At 38.2% G+C, this 14,308-nt stretch overlaps 1 protein-coding gene across 3 annotated transcripts in view; it reads right to left on the minus strand.

Annotated features, from left to right (window-relative positions):
- The window catches only part of TANGO2 (transport and golgi organization 2 homolog), a 69,495-nt gene that overhangs the window by 51,420 nt on the left and 3,767 nt on the right, over positions 1–14,308 (minus strand). The gene's annotated exons all lie outside the window — the stretch shown is intronic.

Consider the following 14,308-nt stretch of genomic DNA (forward strand, 5'->3'; position numbering starts at 1 on the left):
ATGGCAACTGTCCAGCTCCATGTTTATGCTGGACAAACAGTCTTCCTTCTCTTTTTAAATTCCAACTCTGTGGGAATATTTATAGGAGATATTTATAGGATTGAATTTGGCTGGTTCAATCCTCTGGGTTTTGTTTGGTTTTTTTAAACTGGATTCCTCAATGACACACAGTTAACTGCATGTTATCTTCATAAGCTCCGTTATAAAAGGTGCCATAAGTTTTTCTTCCTTTTTATTAAAAAAAAAAAAGTATGACTTAAGATTTCTAGTAATAGGAATCATGTATTCATGGGCAATAGTTAACATGAGTGCTATGCTCAACAACTTTTTGCCCTTCCTGTCTCGTATCTAACATTATCTTTATTGGGCTCGGGCTGTGTACTGCACTAGTATATGAGAAACTCTGGATCCAAGTGTTTTTACCAAAAAACCCAAGCCAAATACCAAACTGTAGGATGTTCACAATTGATCTAGATCTCAGTTTCACAGTCTGAATCTTTCTATCTGGTTTGCTTTCTTTCCCTTTGCAGCCCTGTCAATCATGCACAGACTATTAGAAACAGGGGTGAGCTCTCCATTATTTCCAACAGCAAGCCAATCAGCCCCCTGGTCAATTAAGAAACTTTATTTACGGACTCCAATGGGAGCCTAGTCCATCCATCTGTAACAGAAAGTTATTTACCACAAGAATAGGAAGTCAGTTAGGAGGAAATAGGGAATTGAAAGAAATATGATGAGGTCTTTGCTCTCCCAACTCTCATGAGGACTTTATACTGTCCAGCTACCTTATTACAAATATTCCTTCTGCAGTTCTCCCTTCAGATGCCCTGTCTGCTTTATTTGCAGAGTCTGGAAAAAATACTCAGCAAAATGGACAAAAATGCCTGATAAAATAAAGGGTGGACACAATCTTAAAAAGTTTGTACATACTTTTATATTTTATACTAAGAACATTAACAAAAAACGTACCAAAACGTTTTAAGTAAGAGTAACTGGAAAGTTCAGCTTTCTCTGAGCAGGGATGAGCATTCTCCTCCCTGTTTGTTGGACAACTGTTACATTACACAAGTGAGAGAACTTATTTGCATTTTGTACACTTATTAAAATTTGTCATGTGAGTGGAGAGATTTTGCAGTCTTTCAAAAGGCAAAGGACTTAAAAGATGTGTCCTTATTACCAAAAGTGACACACAGGTTTATGTGCAATGGAGACGGTCCGTAAAGCATTAAATTAAAAGCTGTATTAACTGGCTAGCTCATGGACAAACTAGTGGCCGTTTCACATTTGAGGCCAGATTCTGATCTCTGCTCCAGGCTCGAAGAATGATGGAATAAGTCCTTTTCCCCCTTTATATAGTGTGAGTATATCTGAAACTGGCATTCTTCTATATCCAATTATGCCAGCTAATTTCAGGAACAGTACTGATAACTCAGAAGGAAGTCCCTTCCAGTCCTCAGATGAAGAGTAGCCCATATGTGGTAGAGCAGGTGAGTTAGAACAGGGAAAGAATAGCATGAATTCCTGGACTAGTTTTGAAAGAATGGGGAAGCCCACTCAGGGCTGCTGCTGAGGGAAATAACGGTCACAATTTTCATTCAGTGTCCTGCCAATTAATTATTTGGATTACGCAATTAACAAACGTATTGACAGTTAATTGCTCATAACTACTCAGGGTGGATAAAAATCATTTTTTTTTTTTTAAATCATCAATAAAATACTTAATTTCTCTCTCGTTTAAAAAACAACAGTTACAATTAAATCTTATCACAAACATGCTAAACCTACATTTATAATCTCATAAAAATGAATTAATGGATCTAGTTTGTCCAGCCTAACTACCAGCTCTTGCTTCTTGAAAGTTCTGGGCTTTCAGTTTCTGTTTCAGTTTCTCAGCGGACTAAAGTCACATGTGCAAAGAAAGACAGGCTGGATAGGATTGGTGTTGTTCTGTGCTTATATGGTGATGGAGCTGAGTCAAGCAAGGAAGAGGAGTTAGTTAAATGAAGTTGAAGAGAGCTAATATGGAGGTTATAATACCAACCTCCTTCCCTTTTATAGTAGCAGTCAATCTAGGGAAGGGTAGGAACTCATGATGGGCCTTTCCTTTAGTTATGCTACATGTATTCCAGAGATACCACTAAACTAGGCCACCCACTCTTGTCAGAAGTGACTTTACAGTAACTGATATGAACATAATAGTTCAGTGAGATTAGATTCTGCAGTAGAGATGCAATGCTGAAGAATTTGGAAAGCTTCTCATGCACACAGACTGGACAAACTTAACAGGAAGTTTGAACTCTAATGCAAATTGAATCAGTTGTTTAGTTATCAGTTTTGTTTAAAAAGCATTTTTACTGCTCTTTAATAGCAGTTAATACTCATACTGTTATGACACTCAAGACATTACAACATACAGCTTTTTCTGAACAAATAGTTGGGTGGGAAAGGGAATTAGCGGATAAAACAGCTGACTGACTCAAGATTAACCTATTTCATAAGGGGAAATCTTACAAAACAGAACTATCAAAATATAATATCATCCAAGCCTAATGGTGCTTTGCTTAAATCACAGTTCAGATTCAGGTCATTAGATCTGGACACAAAGTGACCTGCTTGACTCCAAGGAGAGTGGAAGTTGCAACTAGCACAGAGACAGTCAGACTACAGAAAAGAGGAACAGGATGTTTTGTGCCTAAGAATCAAAATATTTTATTGGCTAAAGAAAGGGAAAGTCTGGTTTACTGAGTAACAAAAGAGGACATGGGCAAAAGTAAAGTTTAAAAAGCTAGGTATTTAAATAGTTGGTCTGATATTGTAAATAAAATATGGGGGAAAGGAAACCTAATTATCCAAATTTGTACATTTAAATAAATACAGTGGTTTCATCTAAAATGTTTTCTACAGTTTTCTACAAATGTTTTTAAGATGAACGGGGACAACCCTGTGAACACTATGACATCAATGGGTCCATTTTCATGCCTAAAATATCAAATTTACCAAAAACCAGATTTACACACTTTTATGGAATTGCTTTTTTAAAAATAAACATACCACTTACCAAAACAGATACAAAAATCTAGAGTGACATCTGAAAAATGAACTTCTCTACATAACATTCTATGTTACAATGGTCTTCAGTGCAGAGGGCTTATTGTACATCTTGCAATATGCATATCCTGAAGTACCTCTATAGATCAGTTACTGCCCCACCTGAACATCTGTTGTTTCAAAAAACAACTCTACTGTTACAAATAGAAAGTTATCCATTTAGGCAATTGGATCATAATGTGATCACAAACCGGGGACGCAATTGCACTGCATCCTGATGTCATTACACATTTCACGGCTTGTAATCTTTAAGAATTCATGTCGCTTTATGCAAAAATAATTTTTTCATAAATTATCAGGATTCTCATGTACTAAAGAATTGTATTTTCCAGTTCATTTTTGGATGATATCTTGTGCATTCTAAAAGTCCAGCTATAACATGGGAATTGGGGGTAGGTAGAGGGGGAAAATGCTTCTCGAGAGGAAAGAAGAGGGTAGTTTCCCTGAGCCCTCTATATTGCAGCAGCATGTTTTGTGGACTGTTACCTTGAGGAGTGAAGCAACCTAATGTACTATTCTTTTAGCAGACTCAAAAAGTGAAGGAAATTTTTATTCAAGTTCTTTCAGAGAATATATAGGTATAAATAGAACAGGAAATTCTGGAGATAGCAGAGGAGCTAATTTTTCTTAAACGTACAGAAGAAAATCCGAAGAACTCTTAAGAGCATAAGAACGGTCATACTGGTCAGACATCTAGCCCAATATCCTGTCTTCCAAAAGTGGCCAATGCCATGTGCTTCAGAGGGAATGAAAGAACAGGCAATCATAAAGTGATCCATCTTGTTGGCCATTCCCAGTCTCTGGCAAACAGCAATCCCTGCCTATCTGCCTAATAGCCATTGATAGACCTATCCTCCATTAGTTTATCTAGTTCTTTTTTGAACCTCGTTATGGTCTTGGCCTTCACAACATTCTCTGGCACAGAGTTCCACAGATTGACTGTGTATTGTGTGAAGAAATACTTTCCTTTGGTTGTTCCAAACCTGCTCCCTATTAATTTCATTCAGTGACCCCTAGTTTTTGTGTTATGAGAAGGACTAAATAAAACTTTCTTATTTACTTTCTCCACACCAGTCATGATTTTATAGACCTCTATCATATCCCCCCTCAGTTGTTGCTTTTCCAAACTGAAGTCCCAGTCTTATTAATCTTTCCTCATATGGAATTTTTTAGATGAGATGACCAGATCCGCATGCAGTATTCAAGATGTGGGCATACCATGGATTTATAAAGAGACAATATGATATTTTCTGTCTTGTTATCTATCCCTTTCCTAATGACTCCCAACCTTCTGCTAGCTTTTTTGACTGCCACTGCACATTGAGTGGATGTTTTCAGAGACTTATCCACAATGACTCCAAGATCTCTTTCTTGAGTCGTAACAGCTAATTTAGACCCCATCATTTTGTATGTTTGGTTAGGATTATGTTTTCCAATGTGCATTACTTTACATTTATCAACATTGAATTTCATCAGCCATTTTGTTGCCCAGTCACCCAGTTTTGTGAGATCCCTTTGTAACTCTTCAGAGTCTGCTTTGGACTTAACTATTGTGAGTAATTTTGTATCATATGCAAATTTTGCTATCTCACTCTTTACCCCGTTTTCCAGATAATTTATGAATATGTTGAACAGTACTGGTCCCAGTACAGACCCCTGGAGGACACCACTATTTACCTCTGAAAACTGACCATTTGTTCCAGCCCTTTGTTTCCTATCTTTTAACCAGTTACTGATCCAGGAGAGGATCTTCCCTCTTATCCCATGACCACTTACTTTGCCTAAGAGCCTTTGGTGAGGGAGCTTGTCAAAGGCTTTCTGAAAATCTAAGTACACTGTACCCACTGGATCACCCTTGTCCACATGTTTGTTGATCCCTCAAAGAATTCTAGCAGATTTATGAGGCATGATTTTCTGCTACAAAAACCAGGTTGACTCTTCCCCAACATATCGTATGCAACTATGTGTCTGATAATTCTGTTCTTTACTACAGTTTCAACCGATTTGCCTGGTACAGAAGTTAAGCTTATTGGCCTATAATTGCCAGGATCACCTCTGGAGCCTTTTTAAAAAATTGGGGTTACATTAGCTATCCTCCAGTCATCTGGTACAGAAGCTGATTTAAATGATAGGTTACATACCACAGTTAGCAGTTCTGGAATTTCACACTTCACAATTCTTGGATAGATACCATCTGATTCTAGTGACTTATTACTGTTTAATTTATCGATTTGTTCCAAAACCTCCTCTAACGACACCTTAATCTGGGACAGTTACTTAGATTTGTCACCTAAAGGGAAAAAAAAAGGCTCAGGTTTGGGAATCTCCCTCACAGCCTCAATCATGAAGACTGATGCAAAGAACTAATTTAGTTTCTTCAAAATAGCCTTATCTTCCTTGAGTGCTCCTTTAGGATCTCAATCGTCCAGTGGCTTCGCTGGTTGTTTGGCAGGCTTCCTGCTTCTAATGTACTAAAAAATATTTTTGCTGTTATTTTGGATAACTGTTCTTCAAATTCTTTTTTGGTCTTCCCAATTATATTTTTACACTTCACTTGCCAGAGTTTATGCTCCTTTCTATTTTCCTCAATAGGATTTAACTTCCAGTTTTTAAAGGATGCCTTTTTTGCCCCTAACTGCTTCTTTTACTTATTAAACAAATATGCTAATTAATTTTAATACTACAAAGTTTTTCTCCAGCTGCTTTGAGGAAAGCCCCCAAAAGTTCAACATACCTTCTGAGGTAGCCACAGGGAGATACAATGCCAACTGGCCATCCAACTTGTCAAAACACCTTTTAGGGAGTCCCAAGTCCACTCACCTTCCACCATTTAGTGAATTAGAGTACACTTCCTCCCAATCTCAAGAGATATATCCCTTATCCATCCCTGAACTCAATTCCAGGGAAGTTATTCCAGTTCCAGATGTTCAGGGAAGGACCTTATCCATTTTCTTTTGACACATTCAAATTAGCAAGATTGCTGGAGGAATTTCTGCAGCAGTCAGGGATGCGGGACAGGTAGGGTCAGGAAAGACTCCAGCACAGGTTGAAGCAGAGCCACGTCTGAAATGCTACTGCCATCATTTCCACTGCAATAGGCTCTGGTTCTGCTCAGCTATACCTCCCCCTCGCCTGGCAGGGGTAATGACAGGCTGATCTGCATGGGCTTGAATCTATTTGCTATGCCACTATCTAAAGATGAAAGCACTGTTTCCCAATCTTGATTCCCTCGGAGACACCCAGTCTTAAGAACATAAGAATGGCTATCATGGGTCAGATCAATGGTCCATGTAGCCCAGTATCCTGTCTTTTGACAGTAGCCAATGCCAGGTGCTTCAGAGGGACTGAACATAACAGGTAATCATCATGTGATCCCATCCCATTGCCCATTCCCAGCTTCCAGCAAACAAAGGCAAGGGACACTTCAAAGCATGGTTTTGTATTCCTGCCCATCCTGGCTAATAGCCATTGATGGGCCTATCCTCCATGAACTTATCTGGTTCTTGGCGTTCACAACATCCTCTGTTAAAAGAGTTTCACAGGTTGATTGTGCGTCGTGTGAAGAAATATTTCCTTTTGTTTGCTTTAAACCTGCTCCCTATTAATTTCATTTGGTGACCCCTTGTTCTTGTTATGAGAGGAATAAACAATACTTCCTTATTTATTTTCTCCACACTGGATTTGATTTTATAGACCTCTATCATATCCCCCCCTTAGTCATCTCCTTTCCAAACTGAAAAGTCCCAGTCTTAATCTCTCCTCATATGGAAGCAGTTCTACACCCCTAATAATTTTTGTTGCCCTCTTCTGTACCTTTTCCGATTACAATATATATATTTTTGAGATGGGGTGACCAGATATGCATGAAGTATTCAAGATGTGGGAGTACCATGAATTTACATAAAGGCAATACGATATTTTCTGTCTTATCCATACCTTTCTTAATGATTCTCAATATTCTGTTAGCTTATTTTGACTGCCGCTGCACACTGAGTGGATGTTTTCAAAGATGTTATGTTATTTGTTCTGCTCTTGCAAGCAGGGCAATGAAACAGACAGACAAAAGAAATATTTATCACTGTGCCTTCCAAACCTTGAAGCATAGAATTGGTGTGAGCCATTAATCTAGTACTTTTATTACTTGCATTTGTTTTTAAAAATTTAGATGGGCTTTTTATGTTTCTCTAAGATCCATTTAAGAGGCCAAATCAATAGATCTAGCTTTCAAAGTGTTTTGGCTCTCTAAAATTACTCCTTCGGGCACAAAGAATATGTCTACACAGCAAGGAAAATCCTGTGGCTGGCCTGTGTCAGCTAACTTGGGCTTGTGGGACTCAGGCTGCGGGTGGTTTCATTCCTGTGTAGACTTCTGGGCTATGGCTGGAACCCAAGCTCTGGGATGCTCCCACCATGCAGGGTCCTAGATCCTGGGCTTGAGCTTGGGCACGAGCCCGGAAGTCTACACAGCAGTCAAATTGCCTCATGAGTCTGAGTCGGCTGGCAGGGGCTAGCCACAGGTTGTACTTTGCTATATAGATATACCCAAACAGCTCGGGGGGGGGAATATAGATTTATTTCATTTGCTCAAAATAATTTCAGATAACAATTAAACAGGATCCAGACCACTAGCTTCTTATGAATAAAACGTTTAAGGGCTTTGAATTAAAGTTACAGGACAATTATTAAAGCACAGGATATGAAAATAAGGAATCAATACTTGTTTCCATACAGAACTGAGGTGTGTGGCTGAGAGCCTTGAAAAACAACTCAGTTAAGGAATGTGACTTTCATCAGGCAAGTAGTGTAAGGGAAGGGAGTTCCAGATAGTCGGAAAGACAGAAGTTGAGATATTGCTTTCAGGATGCATAACAACAATTTTGGTAAGCAATGAATTCCAATCTGACACACAGCTATAGCAAGATGCATTAATTGCGATATTAAGGGCTAGTATGATCTTGATATATATCAATCATCTAAGTTATTACGGCTTTGTAACCTTCCAGCTGAGATTGACCACATATACTTTAATCATGTTTATTTGGAGATTTTACAGTGATATACAACAGATACTGGAAGTGTGTACTAAGACAGGAGATTCCCACCCCACACAGGTATAGACAAAATGAGGCACAGATAATAAAACTGGTTTCAGTAGATGACATCAGTTGGGCTTCCCTCAACTGTAAGCATTTTAGGGCTGGGTTCTGGTCTATATTTTTATAACTACTAGTAAGTTTTGGGTTTTATATAAAATAAAATAATATAGACAGACTTTTAATGGAATTAAGAAAATTCTTCCGTATATGGGGGAGGGGAAAGAGGAGGAAGGGCTTGTCTGAGTTACAGCAGACACTTTTCTTGGGACAAAAGGACAGAACTCCCAGGTAGCTGACAATTTTAGACCAGGAGAGCGAACTTTCATTCTGCCATATGGGAATTAAAGATTTATTTTAAAAAGGCTTAATTCTATGTAAAAAAGATTTTGTACTATCTGACTAGGTTAGTGTTTTGTATCTTTCATTGCTATGTATTTCTGTAACTTTGCCAATAACCATCTGCTTTTTTTCTTTTAATTTCTCCAACGTTAGTCACTGAAGTTAAACAAAAAGTTTTAAACCAGACTACTGCTTCTTCCTCTCTCAATTTCTTAGTTTTTAGTCTCTTGTGATGTCACCATTCCACTAGTTATCCCATCATAGATCTGCCACCTTGACTGGAAGCTAGTTTTTAATGACAGTGACGGAAAAAAATCTTATTTTTGTCACTAAATGCAGCAGATAAGACTACATATATGCAGGGAGCAGAGATGCTGAATAAGATGCCATTGAGAAATTAGGTAGCCAAAGGTGTCTGAAGATGGATGTCCAAAAGTCAGCAGACACATGAAAAATTGATTGTGCATGGTCAGAAGTCTATGATGGAGCTGGCATTAGAACTCCGGGGTTCTCAACTCCCTGTCTGATGTATTACCACATTAGCTTCCATGGACTGGCCCAATCTTTTCCTCCAACAGTGGGACCAGAATGAGAAGATACTTGAAGCCAGATGCCACAGCAAGCACTACAAACTGAAAGGCCACCCAGAAGCACACTTCCTAGTTTAACTCAAATATAAAGGGAAACATGAAGCTCATCTTCACTGCACAGCACAAAATCATTCTCCAGTTTGTGGGGAGGACTTGATGGGAAAAGGTTAACCAAAATAAAGATATGACAACTTTAGTGAGCAAGATGAAAGCTATCAAGGTTGAAGTGATAGCAAAAGCCTTTTACTGCTGCAATGGAATTTTATTCTACCATTGAACTAATTACTAATTACCAATAACAGAATAAAACAGCTAGTCTGAAACAGGAGTTGCAAATATTCTGCAATTAAGTGTTCTGCTTCAAAATGCACTACTGAATCTGAAAGTAACATTAGAGTGACAATATACAGGTAACTGACATTCATATGTCAATCATTACTCTGGGATACCACGCTCAATCTGACAGCATGGTGTGTTACTCCATTATACATGATCTGGTGTCTGCAAAGGCAGGGTCTGTGCACAGAGGAGGGGGGCACTCAAAAAGTAAATGCACAATATATGTGTGCTCTTTTCATTTGGTTTAGCACCATTTGGCCAATTAGGAACAATTAGCTCACAATCTGGTATAAAACCATCTTGCTCTGAAGAACTGTCAATAGAAATGATTGAAACGTGAAGCAATTCGTTATACATTTTGTTTTTATAAATGTAAAAAGAAATCTTCAAGGATCCATCTCCTTAAAGACAACTAACATCTGTCAAAGACCACTACAATCTCAACCACTACACAACTGATCTGAAATTGTTATTTATGCTACATACTAATGGACAGCTAAAGATAATTAAATTCATCACTAGATTCTGATAGTTTTAAGTGCCACAACAATAAATAGTCAGAGAGTCTATTTTATTTATTCTTTTGAATTTGTCTCAACTGACCACTTTATCACTACAAAGGCCAAGGAAGAATCTATTTGTCTCCACTTTCTTTCAGTGCCATTCTTGGTGGAGTGAGACTGCACACTGAAATATAATTCAGACACTATGGAAAGTATGTTGTATTTGACAAGTCAAAGATTCAAAAACATTTATTCACTTTAAACCAAAGAAGTCCTTCTCGCAGCTGCCTTATGTTTGAGCCATTTCAATAATTTCCCTTTGCATTCTCCTCATGTAGCATATATTCCTTTTGTGCAGTGTGTGACAGCAGTTTCAATGGCATTTGGCTAGAGCCCAGTGGTTTGCACAGAGACAAACTGGACAAGGAAGATCTGAGCTGGTTTTATTAAAAAAAAAACAAAAAACTATGCTTGAAGTCATAGAGATATGATGGTACCATAGTAAAGCAAACGAGCTGTGTTTGAAAACATTTTCCCACCTCAAGAAGCAGTTTATTGAACAGAATGTGCTGGGGACTACACAGGCTAGCTTAATGTGTTCAAATTCAAACGCAGCTCATTTTTCAAGTGTTTACTGTGTTTAGACATTACTGTCCATTGATAATCCTAATGTCTATAGTGATTTTTTTTAAACAGAGTGGAATCATAAAGAAAAACAGTCAACTTTGGCAGGTCAGCTCTTTGACCTACTTTGACAGTAGTCTCAGTTTTCATCCCTATTCCACATATCCCTTGAGTGTGTTTTTTTTAAACCAATCTTTTCCCCTTAAGAAAAGGGGAAAGTTCAGCCTTCTAAGACTTACATACTGGGGCACACAGACCAATTTGCTTGTATTACCTTTTCTGGAATTCTTCAATCAGGAAAGATCATTTGCCTAGAAATACTGATTTAAAAAATCCATCCAAATACTCCTTTAGGTCAAGAGTTAAAAGAAAATTATGGCCTATTGCTCCAGTAGAACATGTTGAATGACTGATAATAGTAAATTAAACTTATTTAAACAATACACATTGTTATTAGCACCTAACATTATGCAGGTAAAACGCAACTCCTTACGTAAATATTGTTTTCAAATTAAACCACAACATTGATTACTCTACATAAGAGTAATGATGAAAACATAGCTATGCTCTGTATAAAAGACAAAGCAAAACAAGATATTCACATTCGATATTTTGGTCATTTACCAACAAAAGCTCAGTTCAGATTCAAACCCAAATTTCATTGAGTTCCTGCTTTTCACCCTATTTCGTAGCTGGAATAAAGGATGTACAGATCAAATTACATGCCTTGGGGAAGTAAGAGTGAGGCAAAATGGAGGATGTGTCTGTCTATATATTTTTTTCATTATGCTTCCCACCAGTGCAACTACATTGTTAATGGCAACCGTGGGAATGCTAAGGCAAGTAAGTAGCCCAGCTGGGATTAAAACTAAGGAGAGTCTATTTTATTCCTCTATTCTAAACTCTGGAGAACATGACATCCTTCTAGGTAATGTTTAGGTAACATGTCATAATACTTAGAGACCAATTACTTAGAATACTTATACCAAATACTTAGAAACCAGTCATTTACAGCAATATGCAAAAAGCACTGAATCTAACTAGAAACAGAATGAGGTTTCCCATTTAGAATAGTCAGGTTTTTCAAAGAAACAATGTTTATTTGTGACAGATAAGAGAAAGCAAGGTGTTCCAATCCAGTATTTTGGAAGAAATTGTCCCATTACCAAATACCATTCTGTCCAGAAATACTTCAAACAGTAAGAGAAGTGGCTGTCAATAATGACCTGTAATTTCTGGAGAACTTCACTGCAATCCACAAGCATTAAACTGTTTGTGAAACCAAGCAGTGAGGGATTTGGGTTTGGTGTGAATAGAGGTGGTTCCCTAAGTGGACATCTAAAAAGTGGTCTGGAAAATGTTGGAAAAGCCACTGATTCAAGATCATGGGAAACAAAACAGTTTCTTCTTCTTTCTTGCCACTTCCCTATTCCAGGTCTGCAACTTTTATAGCCATCTTTCAAAACTCATAACTGGTATGCAAGGCTGTCATGCAGATTGATCTCTCCAAGGTCCGCTGATATCCAGTCCATGTACTGAGTCTTTGTCTCCTCTCATCCATGATCATTTCAAGAGTTATCCTACTGATATAGCTTTCAGCTCTCTACTGGATACGCCCATAACAACATAGCCTAGCTTCCCTCAACTTGTCATCAGTTGGAGCAACCTTCATTAGGCCTCTGACAACCTCATTTTATTTCCTATCATAGAGCTTCCGACCATTTGACCATCTCAGCACCTTCATTTTACATGATGGAGAGCATAATGGAAATAATCGAGTTTGTTGTACAGAATTTCATGGAAAAGGACTAAATTCCCCCAAGTTTGCAAAAGTGTTCAGATCTCAAGGAGTGTCTTATTCAGCCACATCTCAAATCATTAAACTAAATATAATTTCTCAACAAACAAGATTTGTTTAAGTAACTGAAGATAGTTAATAAGGAGAAACTATAGTGGGCTTAGTTATTGGATGCCTTGTTATCAAGGAACCAGAATGTCTATCCCATGAGAGAATGTTTTGTTGAACACTGGTTTTTATTTTGCAAGTTCCCTGCTTACAAGAGTCAGCCATAAAATGGGGGAGGAAGGGAAAAGAATAAAAACAACAACAGAAAGCACATCAGCAGCCTTCCAGATTGCTCAAGAGCTAAAGAAGTACAGCAGTTGGCCTCTTGACAGTTTCAACCAAACAGGGGAAAAGTCAGACTTCCACTAAAGACCAAATTAGCTACACAAAGCAAGAGACTGCCACAATTAATTGCAGAATGGCCTGAAAGGACTGAGGTGTGTAAGATATGTGTGTAGCTTATTTACATTAATACTGTCCATCTTCAGCCAATCAACTGATCCCTCTGGAGATACCTATCGTACAGGGGGTAAATCCAGAGCACACCACCCGTCTTCCTTCCCCCCAGAAATCAAAACGCAACAAACCTGACCTGTAGGCACAAAGCATTTGGCTCTCTTGCTCCCATTTCTCAGGAATGCTACCAATCATCCTCCACTGACCACCGACGTGTTTCTGGAGAACTGTAGTCTTCTTTGCCAGATTTCCCCCTCTCCTCCTTTTGGCAGGAATAATTGAGTTATTTTCAGGTTTACCCCACTGCTTTGTTTTCTTTTAGAAATCAGTTGATGGAGCCTGTTTTGGGAAATGGATCCTTGAAGATTTCTCCCTCCAGTTACTCATCAGACAAAAAGAAATGGCCCCTACAGTACCAGCTCTGAGGTAAAAAAGAAAATCACCAAATACTCAATAAATTCACTGACACATCCCAGTCAATGTCAGATCCATAATCCTGATTGCCAACAAAATTAATCTAGCCACGGGAAAGGAATGACCATAGGGGACTGCATGATGCTTAGTGAGGCCACTTATCTAGTGGTTAGAGCAAAGGCCTAGATTCTGTTTTCCAAATTAGATGAATTAGACATATTTTAGCTGCTCTGTACATCAGTTTCCTTCTCTGTAAACTGGAGAAGACTTCCAATACATCTTTGTAAAACAATATGAGATCCTCAGATGAAGTGTCTAAATTATGTCGTATTCCACAGACAGTGTCAAAGGTATGCTCCTCAACCCCTCAGAATCAGTAGCATGCTCTGCTTGTGGAGTACAGGAAGGTCATAGCACATCCATAGACTAGGAACTGTCCAAAGAAGGTCCTTTGACTTGGATAGGCCCATTAGGCAGTTCAGCAGTCTATTTTCTATATTAGTACCATGTATTGAGTTTAATGCCAACAAGATAAACCCTTAGAAGTTTTGAGCGCGCACATGCGCACAGCTTTTTTAGGTGTCATATACCAGAATAGAGCACACATATCCAAAACACAGCGTGTAATGAAAAGTTATTGGGCTTAACAACATTATGCTGCAGTATTTGACAGTGGAAACAATAAATGTCTAGTATTTCAGCTAATACAAACGGGACAATTTGTCTTTGTGCCTCATACCTGACGTTCCAGAGTAATTCTCAGCAGACCCATAATGATAGCATTTACAGTCTATGAAAGCCTAATAAACATACCAGGAAATGCTTTCATACTATTACAGTATAGTGACTAAGGTCCTCATTTATTAACAGTTTTATTAGTAGACGCAGGCATGCAGTATCCATAGGAAGACTGGGGTTTTTCCACTGTAAGTTTTCTAAAATCCACTAATGTACCTAAAAGTAATTTATAGTTTTGTTATTACAGAAATGCAG

This window comes from Emydura macquarii, unplaced genomic scaffold (genome assembly GCF_026122565.2).
Source record: "Emydura macquarii macquarii isolate MOO-44397 ecotype Brisbane River unplaced genomic scaffold, CSIRO-AGI_Emac_v2 contig_554, whole genome shotgun sequence".
NCBI lineage: Eukaryota > Metazoa > Chordata > Testudines > Chelidae > Emydura > Emydura macquarii.